A 19,767-nucleotide genomic window follows, 5' to 3' on the forward strand; every position below is an offset into this window, starting at 1 on the left:
TTTGCAGCAATATCTATTATAGTTTTTGTGCAGGAGGCATGAACTTCAGTAAAATTGTCTTCACATAGACATATGCTCAGTGACACCACCATTGTATCTAGTATCATGGTTTTAATGCTTCAGAATGCAGTCCCGTTTAGGGTTGTGCTTGTGTAGATTTGTCATGGGCATGCATATGTGCAAAACAATGCTAAGTCTGGCTCTGAGGGTTTGTTGAAGCACAGTGAGAAAGGCTTTTGGATACAATTCAACCTGCTAATCCATACTAGTTCTGGTACCGCTCAGAAATTATAAGTACTAGGATTGTACCTAGGTAGGGAAAAGTTTTGGCTGAAGACACTATGGTCTATGAAAGATGCCTTTTCGGAGACATCATTTTCTAAACGGTCATTCTAATGAAGTTTGTGGTTTCTCCGGAAAGTATTGATGTCTGAATTAATAATTTGGTAAGTAATAAAGGGTTCAAACTCTAGTAGTCTCAATGGTCTGATTAATGGTGTTGAGCCTGATAAAATGTAAGGAAAAGTGATTGGTTTCAACAAAAATGCTTTGAACAGATGACTAGATTTTGGTGTTGAATTGCTCACAGCATAGCGTAAGCAAACACTGTTACTTGTTCTGTTATATCTGTCTAAATGTATAATTCAGTAAAATGTAAGAAAGAGAACCATTCTGGGAGGTTGGATCCATTAAATGAAATCTCTGTGAGGATATGTAAGTACAAAGTGATCAATAAAGTTAGCCAGATATTTATAGGTTAATCTAGTTTGAGAAGTATTAATTGTCTCCAGCTTTATTTGTGAGTGGTATTGACCATTTAGGTTGAGGGTAATGATGTTCTCTTTGGATACTGATATAACAGGACATGGAATGAGTTATGGACTATACTATGCAAGAGGCAGGGGACGCAAGGATTATGATGACTCTACCAAGTACCTACATTCATTTATAGGGCTCAAGATCCACACTGTGTAGTGTGGTCCTGTATTACTGCTTTAACTTTTTAATCAAAGAAAGAGAGGACCTCAGATAATTGTTCATTTCTTATAACTTCTGTGTTTTTTGTGGATATTATGCTGCTATGAGGTAAACAAACAGACTGGATTAGCAAGAACGTAAATATTACCATCACCATAAATTGACATGGCTGAGATGAAGGGAGTGACAGCTGTGTAGGGCAATGGAGTAGGTGGTAAGTATGACCTACTGGTTCACCAGACCGACTGGAAGAGCAGGTGCTGGAGGCCAGACATTTTGAGGTTGTATTGAAAGTTAGGTTGTTAACTTCAATGGTCACCTTAAGGATGGTGGGAAGGAAGACCTGGGAGAGTTGAAGTCTCTATTGCTTTAAAGTATGTTGTTAATGTCACTGCCATAATGCGTAGAATGGAAGTTTTTGAATAAAAAAAAAATACTTTAGGGCTCTGTAATAGGGCAACTCAGAAGTGTGCAGGTTAAATAGAATTGCAAAGAGGAATGATGATGTGAAGAGTTCTAGAGGTTCTGGTGATGATAGTAGCAGTATCACAAGGAGGCCCAGGCAGAATTTTAAGTATGTTGGTGTAATCGGAGTAATTTTGGTAATTCTGCATTACTGTTTGATGCAGAATTACCAATTAAAAAGCGATTACTCCTGCTCATGCATTTAAGAGTAATTTGGGGGAAAACAATCCTACAGCAAGAGCACGTTTAGCAATCACTTGGTATTTGTGTTCTGCTGCATTTAGCACTATTTCTTAGTATAAAATGAATTATTGCACGCATTTTAGATGCAAGGGGGCATTTTGCCAATACGAATGTGTGCTAAACATAGAATTACTCTTCTTCTGTAATTATTTATAACCTCATGGAATTTTTGTGTGATGCCGTGTGACTGCGCTACTGTAAAATACATGACTTACACCCACCCCTAATCACAAAAGAGAGGGATCACAGGTGTATAGGGTTCACCAGCAGAGGTTAGATGGAGCACAAGGATTACATTTTTGGTTCTTTTAAATTAGTTAAACAAATACAATAAAACAGCATGAGATTGTCATTCACTGAAATGATTCTACATTTGCCATTGTTATAAATGATGGTGAAGTCTTCTTTAAATGTGGTAGGTGGCCACAGTGCAGTAGTTTTCTATCTTTACCTGCATGGTTAGATTATTTACACATATATACATTCAAACAGAGGTTACACCCAAAGAGAAACTGTAGAAATGTACATGAGGAGAAGATAGACTTTCTTTTTTCAGATTTTTTATTTTTTTTAAACAGTTCCACTCCTATATAATGCAGACTTCAAGGTTCTTCCTCATTAAACGTGTTGGGAAATGTTGGTATAATTATTTTCATGGCCCTCTGGACAGATGACACTGCAAATAGATGGAGGGGCAACTATATCCCTCTTTTTCTGCTGAAAAAAGTGTTTGAGACAGGCTTATGTATATTTTTACAGAAAACATTCCCAAATGCCCCCGTTCACACATAAAATTACTAATATACTGTCTGACAACTTGGAAAGCTTTTGCCTACTAAGTATTACTAGGCAAGCAAGCATTGGCAAACAAGTCTGAACCTACAGTTTAAAAACAAGACTTATTGCTTTGCCAATGCTTTTTAAAAACCAATAGTTTATATGCTTATGCCCTTCAAAATCTGCATTCTATACTTTCTTCATTTGGTTTGCAGTAAAATGTAGGTTAGTCCTACACCTCTCTGGAGTTAACGATAACTGTTTTAATTAACAGACTGAATACCCTTACACTTTACTTGAGATTCCTTAGGCATAACATGCCCACTTTTCACAAAACTGTCATCTGAGTGCAGGCAAAATGTATATGTGTTGCAGAGGTGGAGGTTTGTCAGTTTACTTTGGTTACAGATGTTAGATAAACAACCTTTCCAACACTGCTTTTACCATGTAATGACTTTACCATGCACCATCCTTTACTAGGTATGCCTTCACCATGCAGGTATTTTTCTTGCCTTTACCACAAATGCTTTTTCCACATATGGCACTTGCCACTGTGTAGTTATAGTTATGTCCATGTTTCCATAGGAAAAACATTTTTTTTGCTTATAACTTTAGATCCATTTGAAGACTTGTTATGAAACATTCCCCAAAAAAATAGATCTTCTACTTCAGCTCCTTCTTGGTAAGTTTTGGGATGATTCGTCAAGCTGGGGATGAGCTACGTTGCATCATAAAATGCAATTTCACTAGTTATTTTTCTATAGGAAAACTTTGACAGAGCTTTGGCAAAAATGGCTGAACGAAATTACACCAAAGTTGGTAGAAAGCTAGATATTGGTGCGAAAAGCATGCTTTTGTGATTTATTGTAATTGTTTAGTAGATTTGGAGACATTAGGGTTAAAAAATAACTGTATATTATGTCACATTGCAGAAGATCTGTGGACCCAACAGATCAAAAGTATTTGATCTGTTCGGCTGCTACCACCACCATTTCAACAAGCTGTGGTGGCAGCCATTTTTAGATCTCAGTCCCCTTTCCTATCAAAATAGTTTTAAAAAACATAAAGGTAGAGACAGGGTAGGGATTCCCTGCCCTCATGTGCCTGATGAGGGGAGTCCCAGAGGGAAACCCACGGGGCCACTAACTTATTTATTTTATTGGCGCTGCAGACCTGTTGAGGATCTTTGGATTTCTGACTCTGCTAAAAAAAAATCAGGCTGCCACTAGTTTTAAATTATAGACTGCAAGGTAGGACAGGGTTTAGGGGGCCATGGATCCTTTTTTATAGGGGTGGGGTTTGCAACCCTCTTTCAAGCTTTTTTCGTGCCCAAGTGTCCCAATACCCAAAAGCCACTAATTATTAAATGGAAAGATGGGCATGCAACCCCACACAGCAGACCTTTTCAAGCCCCAGGAACCTCATCCACGGGGCTGCTTTTTATCAAATTGGGAGGAGGGTGTGTGCCTTATTAATCCCAGGGACTCACATTTCAGTTTTGTGAAGGTGCATGTGACCCCCTCTAAGCCTCACTGAAACCCAAGGGACCTTTGTCCCTAGGGCCAGGTTTTTTTTTTGGAGAGGCAGCATCAAGCTGGCATTACCAGCCATAGATCAGTCTAGGGCACTCTCTACCCCCACAGGCCTAATTCCAATGAGGCATCCCCAGGAGACCATTCCCCAGGATACTAGTGTTCCATGAGTGAGCAATGAAAATAAGCTTCATTCCCTGCCTGTCCTCTCCTGGGCAGAGAACACAACTTTGCTCCTTCGTGGTTGGATGCAGCATTTTCCTTAGAGCCAGAAGAAGGACATACAGCTGGACCGGTCAGCACTGCATTGGGTGCTGGCTGGGGAGATTCCCTGTCACTCTCAACATTTTACATGTGGGTGCCTTGGGTGGGCCCTGGTGCACCCACTTCCAAAAAATAAACAAAATGGCTTTCTCCCACCATAATAGTGGCTGGTACGTCAGGCAGTGCTGCCGGGGCTTCCTGTGCAACCCCCAATTAAGGCTACTGCCACAGGTGAGCACCTGGACATGCAGTGTGAAAATAAAATGCTTACACCAAGCATGTGTGCTAGCTGGTGAGCCGTCCAGGGCTGTAGGGTCTTGGGAATCTCCACAACCTCCAACATTTCAATATTTTGTTTTTGCCTTAGGGGTGGGCACTGGGGCACCCACTTTAAAAAGACAAAACGTGAATACTAAATGAACATCAGAGGCCACTCATTTATTATTCACTGCTATATGCAAGGAACGCCTTAGGGACTTTTTCTATTACATTTTTTGTTTCTGGTGGTACTCCTAGAAGATGAAGAGGCACCACCAACAATTAGTTTTTTAAGATTGTCGGGGGCTGCAGGGATTGCAAACAGTAGGACTTGCATTACTGCATCGACAAATCCGGAAGAGTTTACCATATTTATCAAAGCACTACAAACTGGAGCTGTATGCACTTTAGCTGGAGTGCAGGGCCCTCTTGTGGTTAGTTCTAAAGTTGCAATATGTGGCCTGGAAAGTGTTAAAAAAGACTCAAAGACGTTGATTTATTTTCACGAAGAACGCTTTTTATATTTTTGTGTGGGCAATAAGACACCCACTGCAGAAGAAACATGCCAGCTCCCACCAGCACAAATGATTTGTGCTGGCTGGGGAGACTGCTGCGACCATGGGGGCCCCGTAAAAAAAATATATATATACACATGGGTGACTTGTATGGGCACCGGGACACCCACAAAAACATCATAAATATTTTTAAAACAGTGGATAGTAAATGAGCTGCAGAAGCCACTCATTTACTATTCACTGTTCCTTGAAGGAGCACTTCATTATGCCCTGTGAGGGCTGTTTACACTTTTTTACCAGCTTAGTGTTGTCCCAAGAAGGGACAGGTGCACAATTATGCATTTTTTATGTTATGAGGAGGTTCTGGGAGTGCATAAGCTGCATGGTAACATTTAAAAAGTTTCTAAGTCTCCTGGTCATTAAAACCAAGACCCCGGAAGAAATTACCACATTTTTCAAAAACACTCTTAGCTGGAGCTTTATGCTCGTCAGCTAGAAAGCAAGTCCCCCATTTAGTTGTTTTTTATGTTTGTGTTTTCTGGCCTGAAAAATGATAAAAGAAAGACTCAGTGACATTTTGGTTTTATTTTTAAAAAAATCATGCCACTGAGTACTTCTTTAAACATTTTTCAGCCCACAATTTGTAATGAAAAAAAACTATGTTAAAATAAAAACTCAGACACATGTTGTGTGAAATTTGGTTGTAGTTGAAAAAGGTGCTAACCTTGAAACCCTATCAGAATGAACAAGTAAAGTCACTATATTACCCTGCCCTTAAACCTCTGGTAACTTGGCCCAAAACAGTTAGGCTTAACATAGAGGCAATGTTTAAAGTATTTATGCAGCACTGAAACAGTACTAAAGTGAAAAAGGAACACCAAAACAATCTCACACCAATTTAAAAAATAGAGCATATTTTATTAATTTATTTAACACCAAAAATCCAATCATTAGAATGGGAGTTATACATTTTTAAATCTTAAGGTAAAAACTAGTGCCTAACTGACATGTAGTCATGTGTGACTGGTTCAAAGTCAAACAATATGGCTGACCGTGGTGGTGCGTAAGACTTAGCAGAAATTTGAAGAAAAAGTCTCTGGTGAGATAGGAATTAACAGCAGTGAGGCCATGGCACTGTCTGAGAAGGACACGTTGTCATTGGTGAGTTGCTATATGAAGTTGCAATGAAGATTTCTATGTCAGGACTTACGGCCTGATTTAGAACTGGGTGGATGGGCTACTTTGTCACAAACGTGTGGGATATCTCATCCGTCGAAAAGTAAATCATACAGGACATAATGGGATTTAGATTATGGTGGAACGGATATCTGTCATCTTTGTAACCCATCTGCTGAGTTCCAGATCATGCCCTTAGTCTTTTTTTTATGTTGAAAATCACCAGCTGGACAAAGCTGGAGGCTGTAGCCAACGAGAGTTCTAAGAGATCGAAAATCCTATTTGGCAAAGACTGCTGAACAGTATTTGTTGCTACGGAGAAGACCTTAGCTTGACAGGCTCCAAAGTCAGGCTAATTGGTGGTGCACCTTTGGTGGATGGACGAGGAGGGTGGTCTCGGTCTCCTCTCATTTCTCTGAGCAGTTTTTAGCCAAAAATATTATAAGTGCCACATTTTGGAATTTGGCTATGTTAGTACCTTTAACACTGCCACCAAGGGTTTAGGATTGGAAAGGCACAACCTGGGGTGTTAGAAATCACTCAAGCTGGGTTCTGGTGCAGGTTCAAGATGGGAGAATCCTTTTATGTTACTGAGGCTCTGATCATGACACCAACCAAATGGTCCTTGGAGTCACTCTGGCAGTCCTGGCTTCAAGCAGCGGAACAGGGTTCAGGCAACAGGCCAGGCATTTGAGGGTTCAAGGTAAGCATCAGGCAACATAGCAGTTCTTTGAGGTGTTGCAAAGCAGTCTTCTAAAGTACACAGCAGACCTCAGCAGCTGGCAGTCCCCTGAGAGTCATTCTGCAGGTTGGGTCTGAGTGTGCTCTTTTGTAACTGATGCCTTCTTTGAAATAGAAGAATTTTCTAGAGAATTCCTTTTTAACTGCTTGGAGTTTCCTCTCTCCCCTGTCCTGGCTCTAGGATGGCTGCATGAACAAGGAAGTGGTATCAACTCCTTTTTGTGAAGGCAGAACACAGACTATTGATTTACAAGTGGGGCTATGCCCAGCTGCTCTCCTGATCTTGCTAGTGATGGCCCTTCCAGGCACACCTAATTCCTCTATTGCGTGGCTGTCTGGGAGAAATGAACAAAGTCCAGCTGCCAACTACACCCAGTCATGTTACCCAGGAACAATCTGCAGGCACCAAACAGGGCAGGAAAATTTCATTTTTCTATAAGTGGCATTTTCAAAATTGGATCTTAAAATCCAGCTTTATTATTAAAGATGATTTTAAATTACAATTTCTCCGACATGAGACATGCATTTTTTACTGGTTCCCAATCAAAAGAACTTAAATGTAATAAGGCAACTAAATGTAATCCTATAGGAGAGGTAGGCCTCAGAATAGTGATAAAATGAATTTGTGAGGTGTTCATTATCAGGACATTTCAGACTTAAAAGTACATTTCCCACCTTTTCATTACAATGCACCCTGCACTATGGCCTTCCTAGGGCCTACTTAGGTGTGACTTATATCTAATAAAAGGGGAGTTTAAGGCTTGGCAAGGGAGTGATTTTGCCTAATTGAATTGGCAGCTTTAAATCACATTCAAGTTACAATGGTGAAGGTCTACTGTACTAATGTAGCTGGCGCTATAAGTGCTGCAGACTAGCTAGTAGTATTTCATTTACAGACCCTGGGAATATGGTATACCACTTTCCCAGGGACTTTTAAGTAAATTGTATATAGCAATCAGGTGTAAGCCAATTTTCAATGGTTTAGGGAGCGAGCATAAGCAGTTTAGTACTGGTTAGCAGTGGTGATGCAATCAAAAACAAATTCAGAAACATAGACAGGAAAAGACAAAAAGTTTGTAGGTAACCCTGCAGAGAGGGCCAAGTCCTGCAAAAACCTTTATGCCAAAATGCAAGGAAGACCAATCAATACTTGATAGGCTTTCCTGCTTAGTTCCTAGAACATGGACAGTGGCCCTATAATGTGGAGACCCTTGCTAGTTCTATTTTCCTCTAAATTCTCTATGATCCTGCTCTCCTCAGTCACTCAACTGACGCATGGAGAGTCCTTCTTCTCATCTGTGAAACGAATCTGTTTAACACTTAACTTTAATTTGCTCACAGATGCATCTTGGTAGGCAGACCATACCACCATGGCCAACAAGGTGTTGTGGCCCAGTCCACCTCTAGGATAAGACTTCTGTCCCCAACCAGTGTACTCTGAGGCTGAAAAGTTGTGAGGGGTGAGTCATTTCTTCTCTGCCCCTCCATCTGGACAGGGACCCTCTGTTTGAGAGTGATACACCTAGAAGTCCCAGCCATCAAGACAGTGGCGGCAACGCATTCCCCAGAATGCAGTTTATAGGCATCTGTTAACTTACGATGACTGTTCCTCGTGTAACCTCTCCACCGCAGTTCAGGGATACCAGGTCTATGGGGTGGAACAAATCCTGCCCTGAGTTACCCTACATACCTGGCCTATGTACTGCTTAGGGGGAACCAGTCTTTCCCCTACCATCATCTGGCTTGCCAAGGTGTCCCTCAGAGTAATGACGTGGACCCCATTTATTTGCACCTGGTGGAAGTGGTACCTCTCACCTTCAGTGATCACCAGATCACTCTCTGAGTCCACCTCCCAGCTATGGGAGATCATTTCATGGTCCATGACCTGCCCCCGGGGACTATTTGCCCCTAAGGCCACATTGGCCACCCCTGTAGAAGTCCGACCAGTTGGTGGTTACGTTGGACAGACAGAGCCCCCCTGCCTGTCTCCTAAATGGGAGCACTCAAAGCAGAGGGTTGAAAATGGAGCACTGTGGGCCACCATCCTCCAGAACCACCACTATGTTTCTCGGGTGGGTTATAGGAACTCTTTCCTCTTCCCTTACTCTGAGACTTGTCTGGGTAATTTTTAACCACCTCCTCCTTCTGCTGAGGGGAAACCTGAACCATCCACCCAGGGGTCATTCCTATGTATCCTCCTTGGAAAGTCTAGAGCTAGCACAGAGGTCCAGCTCCTCAGCAAGCTTCATGGGGTCAGTCAGCTTACTGTTGACTAGATTGTCACGTTGGCTCTCATTATTCTAATGAGACTACTGGATTTGAGCAGCAGGACCGCCTGCGGTGTGGGAGACTGAGTCTAACCCACTACATGTGACATCTGTTGCCCCAATCAGGGTTTTGCTCCAGCTAACTAGCAGTGCCTCATCTCCATCCAAGAGCAGGGATGATTGGGCAGCCGAGCGCATGACACAATTGAGTCCTCAGGGAAATTGTGATCGCTCAGATCTCATCCGTTTCTCTCAGTTACATTAGTCTCACATACGCAAGTCTCAAGCAGAGGCATTATGTGTTTCAATAAGGTTTTAATGAAGCAACTACATCTTAGACAATAAAGCATGTACTGCAATAACCAGGACGATGAAGCTTAAAATTGTGACAAAGACAGTAAAGCATAGAAATAATGCTAGCATAGACTAGAGTCAATAAACTAATTCCTACCTAGGCTATAATAGAGCACAGCATGTTAACCTCTAATTCTCCCATACCTGAGCAAAAACCTGAAGTCTGCTTAAGCAGCTGCAGTGAAGCGTTCAGGAATCAGCATACAGTTGTTGTCATCTGTCTGGAATCTCCCTCTAACGTGTATGGGACAAGGAAGTGTTTTTATAAAAAAACAGCTAATGCTCTAAGAAAATGTCCCAATGTAAGGATGTGTGTGTTTCTATGAATACGAGAGAACAAACGTTCACTGGCAACCTATCCTACTGTAGCCTTTAGGGAAGCACAGGGTGCTTGTCTAAGAAAACAGTGCTGGCTTAAGCAAAGAATAGCTAGATAGAGAGAAATGGAACAAGACGACAATTGCTAACGTAATAAATGAAGCTGAATAAAATATATCTACGTTAAAGTGCACATCGGCAGGCCTAATGTGCTAAAATAACGTGCATGGAGCTATAACTAAGAGGGCTATACAACAAGATGCTGGTGCCACTCTCTAAAACAGACACTGAGCATGTGCTCTCTCATGATTAAATTGTACTACCCAACATAATCATTTACTTTGCTGCCCCATATCCACCCATTCAGTGCCTTATTGGAGTAGTCCACAAAATGTTCCCAGGACTGGCTGGGGAGCTTCTGGCAGTCCCTGAACCTTTTTGTGGTATATTTTAGGGGTCAGCCCACAGATTGCAAAGAGAATGACTTTCATTGGGGTGTATTTGGCATGGTCCCCAACATCTAGAGTTACAAGTGTGTCCCTCCCTACAATAAGAATGTGTTTTTACAGCCCACCTCCCCAACCAGGTGCAACTCAGGAACCCTGCAAATCTTCAGTGCAAACTCATAGGCAGAAAACCATTTGTCTATTTTGTCTCCCACCCCATAACTGGGCACTAAATCATTGGGCATACAAACCCTTTTCTATCCTTCAGGTACTGCAGGTATGCTGCCTCCATCTTTGCTGGAATCTCTCTGCCTGATCTTGATATCCAACTCCTTCAAAGTCAGTTCATGAGCCAGTAAAATCATTTTCTCTGATGAGGCTCTTTCTGCCTTTTTCTCCTCTATCTCAATTTTTAATTTTGCTATCTGCAACTTGAATTCCCTCTCCTACCTCTTCTTAGCTAATTCCTCTGAGTAGAGACCCTGGGAGCAGACACTGTTCCCTGCCCTGGCAGGAAGCTGCAAGTCAGAAGACATTTCTCTTCCCCCTCTGCTGCAAGTGGTTCCTCTGAAAAGCCATCATTAGGGTCCTTCATCTCTTCATCGTCTGCGTATACACCCAGTGCTGTTGAGTAGGCTCTTATTATTCTACTGAGACTACTGGATTTTGAGTGGCAGATTCGATCGCGGTGTGGGGGCCAAGTCTGACCCACTGTTGGTGACACCTGTTGCTCCAATCCGGGTTTTTCTCTGGCTAACTAACAGTGCCTCATCTCTACCCAAGGATGGGGATGACTGGCCAGCAGAGCGCATGACATACTTGGTTTCTCAGGGAAGCCGTGGTCACTCAGGTCTCTTCCGTTTCTCTCAGTTACATTTAGTCCCATATGCTAATGACAAACAGAGGCAGTACATGTTTCAATAATGAGTTTAATAAAATGACTGCATCTTAGATAGCAAAGCGTGAGCTGCAATAACCAGAACTACACAGCATGACAGTATTAAAATTGTTACGAGGAGAGTGAAGCATAGAAATACCGCAATCATATTGTCGCTATTGTCAACAGACTAACTCCTACCTACAATATGATAGAGCACAGCATGTTAAGCTCTAATTCTGCCCTTCAGATTCCCCTGGGAAGACATCATCCTCCATACCTGAGCAAAGGCATGTGGTCTGCATTAGAATCTGTAGGGAAGCATTCAACAATCAATCTCACTCTAACGTGGAAGGGACAAGGAAGAGTTTTTATAACAACACAGCTGATGTTCTGGGAAAATGTCCCTACGTAAGGATGCGTGTTTTCTACGAATGTTGGGGACTAAACTTCAACCACGTTCCACGGGAATGTACTGTGCTGTAGCCTTGGAAGAAGCACAGAGCAAGAATGTCTTGTTTGAGGACAGAGTGCTGACCTAGGTGAAAACAGTTAGTTAAACAGAAAAAAAAGCAAGACCGTAAAAGTGGCTATTGTAACAATAATAAAATGAAGCTGAATAAAATATATCTAGGTTAAGGTGCACAGCGGCTTGGCCTAGTATGTTAAAATAATGTGCAGAAAGCTATAGCTAAAATGGCTACACAGCACTCCAAAGTGAGCTTCTGCCCAGGTCCTCAGCATATTAGGCAACTTCACCTTCATGGTGGGGCGCTTGGCAAGAAGTCCAAATCCAACAAGTTACTGCATGGCACTGCACAAACACAAGCCCAATCCTCACCGCTAATCACCAATGTTAGAAATTGGGTTGTTGGTTTAGGGTCTGAGCCCTGGTGAAGTAGCCACCACCATCCTAGTCAGGGGAAGTGTCAGACAAAACCCTAAATGAATGTGTGCTCACCCTTTAGTATCTGAGCACAGAGCAGTCAGGCTTAACTTAGGGGATATATGTAAAGTATTTGTGCAACACTTTAAACAGTAAAACAGTGACAACACAACACATAAAGATTACATAACTGGATAGATAAATATAATTTAGTTAAAAAAATAGACCAAAAATGACAGTCGAACCTGAGTTTTGAATTTTTAAAGATTAAACTGTAAAAAAGCACTTAAAAACAAGAAGCCCCAACCGGGGATATCTGTGCGTCCCAGACCGGGACAAAGTCAAACGTTCTGTCCAACTGTGATAGATCTCAGGCCAGTTATAGGAACCCAGTTGGGCCAGTTGAATCAAAGTACCATAAATCCTGGTTGCAGAGCGTTGCGTCAGTTCTGAACCACACAGTAAAGGTGATGTGTTGACATTCTCCATGCAACAGCAGCGATGTATTGGTTTGGAGAAGCAGAGCAGTTAGGGTGCAAGTTCCTGCTGTATCGAAGTCAAGGAACCAGGCGCTGGTGTTGCAATGCAAAGGCCGAAGTCAAGGATGTATTGTACAGTTGAGGCGATGCATCAGTTCCGATAAGCACAGAGCCTGCAAATCTGTGATTCAGTGTCATTCTCAGGGCTGCCATTGACAGGGGGTCCGAGGACCTTGTGCTGGGAAAATCACTGCTGTGGCAGTCCTGAATAAAATATGCTGGCTCTGTTCCACACAACAGCAGTGATGCATCAGTTCAGCTGGAACAGACACCTTAGGCCACTGGGCACAACTTAACAGGGAAAACTCACAGATGGCAAAGTCCCAGAGCTGGGTGGTTGGAAGTCTTTTATATACCTGAGACTTCAGATCAGAAGGACAGCCAGCTAGCCCTTGGAGTCACTCTGGGTTCAAATGATACAAGTGTAGTCGTTCTCACCCAGGTAGGAGAACAGCAGGCAGCAGGGCACCACAGTAAGGCAGGCGTCCAGCAAGGCAGCAGTCCAGCAGACTGGCAGTCACTGAGCAGTGCAGTTGTCTTTCTTCTTGGCAGAGTGTTCACAGTTACAGAAGTATACTGAGTGCTGGTGCCAGAGGGACAGTACTTATACCCAGTTGGACCTTTGAAGTAGGGGAGACTTCAGTGACAGGCCATTTAAGAGCACAGGGGGCCTGCCCTTCCTGCATGGCTCCAGATGCACCTCAGGGGGTGATGCAGGCCTTTATGTGGGGACAGGCACAACCTATTTAAGTTTAAGTGAGGCTGTGTCCAGCTTCTCCCTCCCTTCCTCCCGGGATGGTCCTCAAATCACACCTAAGCTCTCAGTGTATGTGGTTGTCTAGAAGGAATAAACAAAGCTCATCTGTCATCCACCCCAAACAAGTGTTCAGAGCTAGCAGGCACAAAATGACGAAAGTCAGGAAATGGCAGCTTTCTAAAAGTGTCATTTTCAGAATTGCAAGTAAACAACTGACTTTACTATAAATTGCGATTTTAAATTGTGATTTCAGAGACACCAAACTTGAAAGGTTTATCCCTTCCAGATTGCAAAGTGCAGTTCTAAGATGTAATAAGGTAACCCAAAGGTTATCCTATAAGAGAGCTGGGTCTTGCAGTAGTGTAAAACAACTTTGGGAGTTTTTCACGACCAGGACAGGTAAAACTTATAAATACAAGTCCTGACTTCTAAATACATTGTACTCTTCCCTCTGGGCTGTACAGGGCCAATGTTAAGAGTGACTTATGTGTGTAAAAATTGAAGATTTGGGCTTGGCAAAAGGGGTGTTTTGCCAGGTCGACATGTCAGTGTGAAACTGCACACACAGGACCTTCCAAGGCAGGCCTGAGACATGGTCAAAAGGATGCTTGAGTAGGTGGCACAATCAGTGCTACAGGCCCAGAAGTCACATTTAATATACATGCCTTATAAGCAAATTAGCTATGCCAGTTGGGAATTAGCCAATTTTAAAATTTTTAGGGGAGAGCGCAAAAAAACCTTAGCACTGCCTAGCAGTGGTAAAGTGTACAGAGTTCTAAGGAGAGTAAAAATGAAGTCAAACAAAATAGGAAGAAAGGCAAACATGTTTGGGAATGATCATACAGGGATGGCCATTTTCCAAACATATTAAAAAACGTGTTTAAACAAGTTCTGTCCCAGAAAGCCCAATGTATATTATTTATAAAAATCCAATCTTATTTTAAAAAATGCAAAACATAATAATATTACTATATAAAAATGAATATAACACAACAAATATTCATATGTATGAAACAACTTATAAGAGTCATGCTGAGCCATCAGTGATAGAATGTTATTAAATCAAGAAAGAAGATGAAGTTTGCATTGTAAGTTGTGAACATAAAGAACATAAAGACAGACACCACAAAATATTGCATAATAGAGACTTTTCAAAAAGGGACAGTTGTTCTTGTGTTGATCCTTAGGAAAGTGTGTCTGCCCATGCATCTATAATTGTGTGACCAAATAACTGTAAATCCAAGGGCATATTATCATGAGAGCAAGCTGAAGCAAAATAATGCACAAATGTAATTTGGGAAAATCACTGTGACTTGAGTTTATGATATGCTTAAGCATCCATATGCCCAAACAATAAGTTATGAATTTGTAATTAAAGTGCTATCGTCTCAGTAGAGTCAATACATCAAATAACCCAAAATGGGTATTGTGTTTCATCTGCAATTTATGCAAAGGTTTACTTGCTTCCTTCTCTATCTAATTGGTACACTAAGTGGACAATTTAACTGCTCTCAAATGCCCTGCCTTGATGGGCAGCCAACAGCATCTCTGACAAACCACGAAAAAACACTTCAAAGCCCATGACAGAGGTGAACTGTCCCAAAGCCTCCTCTCTCTTTATATTTCTTTCTGCTGGGTGATTTTGCTTTATTGATTACGAAAGGCCTCACAACAGACAGCTAAAACTGTCTATATTGAGGCTTAAAAACTGAGATGTGAAACATAAAGGATCTTTGTGGAAATCACCTCAAGGGTCTACAAAATGTATGGTAAATTATGAGGCAGAAAAGTCCTCTACATGGTAACATACATGTACCCCTGCCGTGAATGCCCAACTGTGCAGTTGTCGGAATCCCTAAAGCTGATTTTTGTCATAGGCTAACAGAGATCATGCATGTGTACCATGAGATAGGCCTGGCTCACTGATGGCAGTCTTATTGGACTGGGTGGGTACTCAAAGCTCTGCCCTCAAAGTGGTGGAAGGCTGCCACCTTCACCAGCAGTTAAACAGCATGATCACATTAGTGGCAGCATACCGTGTAGTGGTTACTAGTAATGAACAGGATCTTTTTATGCTGTGTCACTGGAGTGATGCCTACAGGCTCATTCATCTTTTTAAAGGTTCTGCTGCTGTGTACTAAACCCACTTTTGGCCTAAATCAGGTACATTGTGAAGTGCTAGGCAGGACAGGATAGGTGACTTTGCAGTAGTTGCATGTGTGCCTGGGAAGGGGACAGTGCAAGGGTAGAGCAGTACTGTGAAGGGCATGTGTGTTTAGTAAATGTAGTGTGTCTATATATGCTGAAAGGAATACATTACATGAGAGATGTAGCGCTGTACAGTGCATGTGTGAATAAAACATGCTGAATGTATGTGTGCTTGTCAGGAATACAATATGAAGGGTGGAGTGCTGTGCAGCATGCACACAGTGAGTGTATGCCGGCAGTGTGTGCATTTGTGAAGAGCACACCCTTGTTAAATATAGAAAAGCTTCAGTGCTGAACAGTGCTTGCAGATTAAGTGTGTGTGTTGAATGCATTGATACATGTAAGAGGTACAATACATGGAGGAACAGGGCTGGGCTGCATGTGTGCTTTGGAAGTACACTGAGGGAGTGTGTCTGCAATGCTACATTGAATGCAGGATCCTTGGTTCCATTTTGGAAAACTCAGACCTGTCTGGTGAAGACATGAGAAGGAGATGAATCATCGCAGACAGATATGTGTATTGCTGCTTCCATGTGAGCTGGGTGGAGACACACTGGAGGGAAAAGGAAGAGATTCTATTTACATTTCAAAAGACTGCTCTTTGGTTCAGTGATAGATCACAAGAATGGGTACTGAACACATCTAAGGCAGGGGAGATGGGGCTGATAAGAGATTCAGAAAGAGTAGGGCTGGGGATCTGGTATTAACCTTTTGATACACATATCACTGTGACTGACATCCAGGGGTGAACTCTGGTCCCACCCGTGAATTATGCTGTCGATATTAGGCTTTAGAGTTGCGCCTGATGGGCAGATGTCTTGCATGAAGGAAGATGAAAATGAGAAATGCCTTCTTCAAAACAAGCATAACCCCAAGATGAAACTTCAAAGACCCATACCCTAGATCACTTTTATTTGGAGTCTGGAAAAGGAATACAAGAAGGGGAGGTTCAAAAAATTTGAGCAAGAGCAAGACTTCTACCTGTGACGAGAACTAGGGGCCAATGCCTGCTAGTATCCCTGCTGTGTGAGGGGACATAACTCAAACAAACCAATACCAATTGCCCTGTAGCACCAGCCCCTACCTACTTGCCAAGAACAGTGTGTCCCATAAGGACGAGGAGAGTGTTGGAAAGAGCAAGGCCCAGTTGTGAGCCCTACTGAGAGGAATCAATGTGCTAGATGTGAGAATTTGGCTGTGCACAAATCAGGCTATCACCCATGAGCAGGATTGTTTTCAGTGGACCATGGTGAACTTCCCGAGACTCCAAGTAAGACACCAGTAGAAGGGTGTGATGGCATATTACAATGTAGGTCCCTTTTGTGACTGATTTACGATTACCTGATAAACATGCATTTGATAATCTTGCAGGTGGGTACGCTTAAAGTGACACCATTGTTGTCCAAGAAATTCATACGATGACTTCTATCCTGCTGAAAACCAGAATGTGCATATATCACTCAGACAGAAGGGAGATAGCAAAGCTTTTATGGTTGCCATCAATTTAGATCTGTAACCCCTCCTTGAACCTACTTACCCAAGTCTATTACCTTTCATGAGATAATCATTTTGACAGACTTACTGGCAAAATGTCTCAATCAGTTTATCCTTACTTCTGTCATTTCTATTGTCTTACAGATCATTACTTCAGATGCCTGCCCAGTAGACTCAGATGTCAATCTTCCAGAGGTCAATTAAATTAAGCATTATTAAGCTGAGGATAACATATGTTGTGTACAGTGTAGGAAGATGTCTTTATGGATGATTATTCCAATTTTTTGGCTGATGCCACTGTTTTTTTACTCTGTGTACTTGACTCAGCTAACCAGGCCCCGGTGCATGTGCTATGAACGCTAAAACATGTTAATTTGGCTATATTTCTAATTGGAATACTTACCTATACATCCCTAGTATATGGTACAAAGTATACCCATTACCTATAAGTTGTTTCACTAGTGCTTTGCAGCACACAGTGTGCCACCCACTACACTAACAGTTCACGCATGACTAGAGGTCTACCACTGTAGCCTGTTTATGCAGTTTCAAAACTGCAAATTTGTCTTGTCAAAGCAACCCCTCTATGACAATCCTAAACCCTTCTTTAAAGATCAATGAATCACCTCTAGGTTAGCCTCTATGCCCATTGGGCAGGGTGCAAGTTATGAAAAGTAGGACATGTAAAACCTTAATGCAAAACATATCTTACAGTGGCAATGTCTCAAAAGCACTTGGAGGAGAGGTGAGCTAGGAGATACTCCCAGAACCTGTTTTGAGATACCACTGTGGAAGGGCTGCCCATTTCCCTGGCCACACCTTTAGGCTGAGCAGAGGAGCGCTGCTCAAGGGAAGAAAGTTTTTCCCATTTTGGATTTAAATGGCGATAGGTGCACTGTGGGGTTGTTTGTAAAAGGGTACACAGGAACTGCTTTAAAAGTGCATAGGGTTACCCCTGGGAACATTTTCTTTGTTGGTTCGGGTGGGTGTCAAACCCACCCACAGGCTAATCTCAGGTAAAAATATGGCAACCCTGGGCACCCTCTTCAGAACTTTAATGGGCCTGTGGAAGACAGAAGAAGGTCTCACCTGCTGTTGAGACCTGTGAGGAGACCTGAACTTGTTCCTATAACAAAGATGTGGACAAGGGCTGGTTGGTAAACCTTTTGCTAAGTTACAGGTACACAACAAGCTGCTAAAAGCCTGTTACATGGACAGCCCAGCTGACCAAATCTAATTGGACCTGCCACGGACCCTGCTTGTGGTTCTGCTAGAGTGAGTCTTGTCCCCCAAGTGCTTTTCCTAAGGTTCTGAGACCATTGGATGTGTCAAAGTTTATGCCTCTGAAATTGACAAAAATCATGGGATTTACAAATATTTTGGCTCCAAAGACCTCCAGATGACTGGGAGAAATCTGCCAAGTGAATCTGATGAAGGTGTGTTGCTGCTGTACCAAATATTCCGGTTGCTGCCACTGAGTTTTTCTGCAGCAGGCAAATTCACTTCAGCTGGACATTGCAGAGAAGGTATATGGCCTTGTGAAGTCCTGTTCAGCTACAGGTTGCAGCCTTCCACCATTGGTGGAATCTGAGCTCCAAAAAAGTGACTATGTCCAAATGTATAAATCTTCACTTGAGGAAGGCACCACAACTATCTAGCCAGCAAGGGGCCTTCCTTAGGGTTTGAATTTCTCCTTCTCTGAGATTTCCTGTCAAACGTCAATGGTTTCACCAGGACCTCACCTGATTGTGATTCTGCCTTGTGGAGTTCCTCTTAGCAACAGCCTGGTGCCTTGCCCAGATGAGTATTCTTGGCTTACAAAGACTAAGCACCTGATTTTCATCTTGGTGATATGGACACTCTGACATAATAGCGACGGAGTATCTGTGCCACCAGAATAATGGTCTGCACATCAAATTTAGAAGTGGGGGAGCTTAGAATTAATCAAAGCATAGACTACTCCATCTCATCCATCTCTACCATATCCAACATGATTGAACCCCTATGACATCCTTATGGAGTAAGGGCTGTCAGCCCTCTAGCTCCACCTATCTAATTGAAATGGGTGGAATTACAGGTCGGTTTTCACTGCCTATCACTTCCAAGAAAACACTGGCAAAAAGAAGTAGAGAAAACTGTTAAATGCTCCCCCAGCCTTGGTGAGGTGAGCATTTCATTTTGACAGAGTCCTGGCCCAAACTGTAAACAGCACTGAAAGGAACTGCTGTGACAGCGGTTTCTGACAATTTGGTGGATAGAATACTCTTAGCCTTGCAGATGTTACATCTTTTGCCAGTCCAATGGTAACTATTCGGTCTGCCAAATTATAAATCGGGTACTAAGTGACAAAATTGTGACCAAGACAAACCTGGTTTCAGTATCCGACCCATGCTCCATTATGGTCTGTCTTAAACTGTACCTAAGGACAGGTCAAATATAACTAGATGACTGAGGCTGACTCTTAATGATGTTAGATGCAATTTATTTAAAACACTAAAAATGAATATCTCTGGCTCCCCTTATTGGAATGTTGTTGTTTTGAGGTAATTTTATTCATTAAAGTATTCTCTAGTTTTATAAATTGGAGTGGGATTTTCATTGTGTTATGTATTTGACTTTTCAACTGTTTTGCTACTTTGAAATGGTTTTTACATGTGTAATGCCTATTTTCT

Source organism: Pleurodeles waltl, chromosome 8 (genome assembly GCF_031143425.1).
Source record: "Pleurodeles waltl isolate 20211129_DDA chromosome 8, aPleWal1.hap1.20221129, whole genome shotgun sequence".
NCBI lineage: Eukaryota > Metazoa > Chordata > Amphibia > Caudata > Salamandridae > Pleurodeles > Pleurodeles waltl.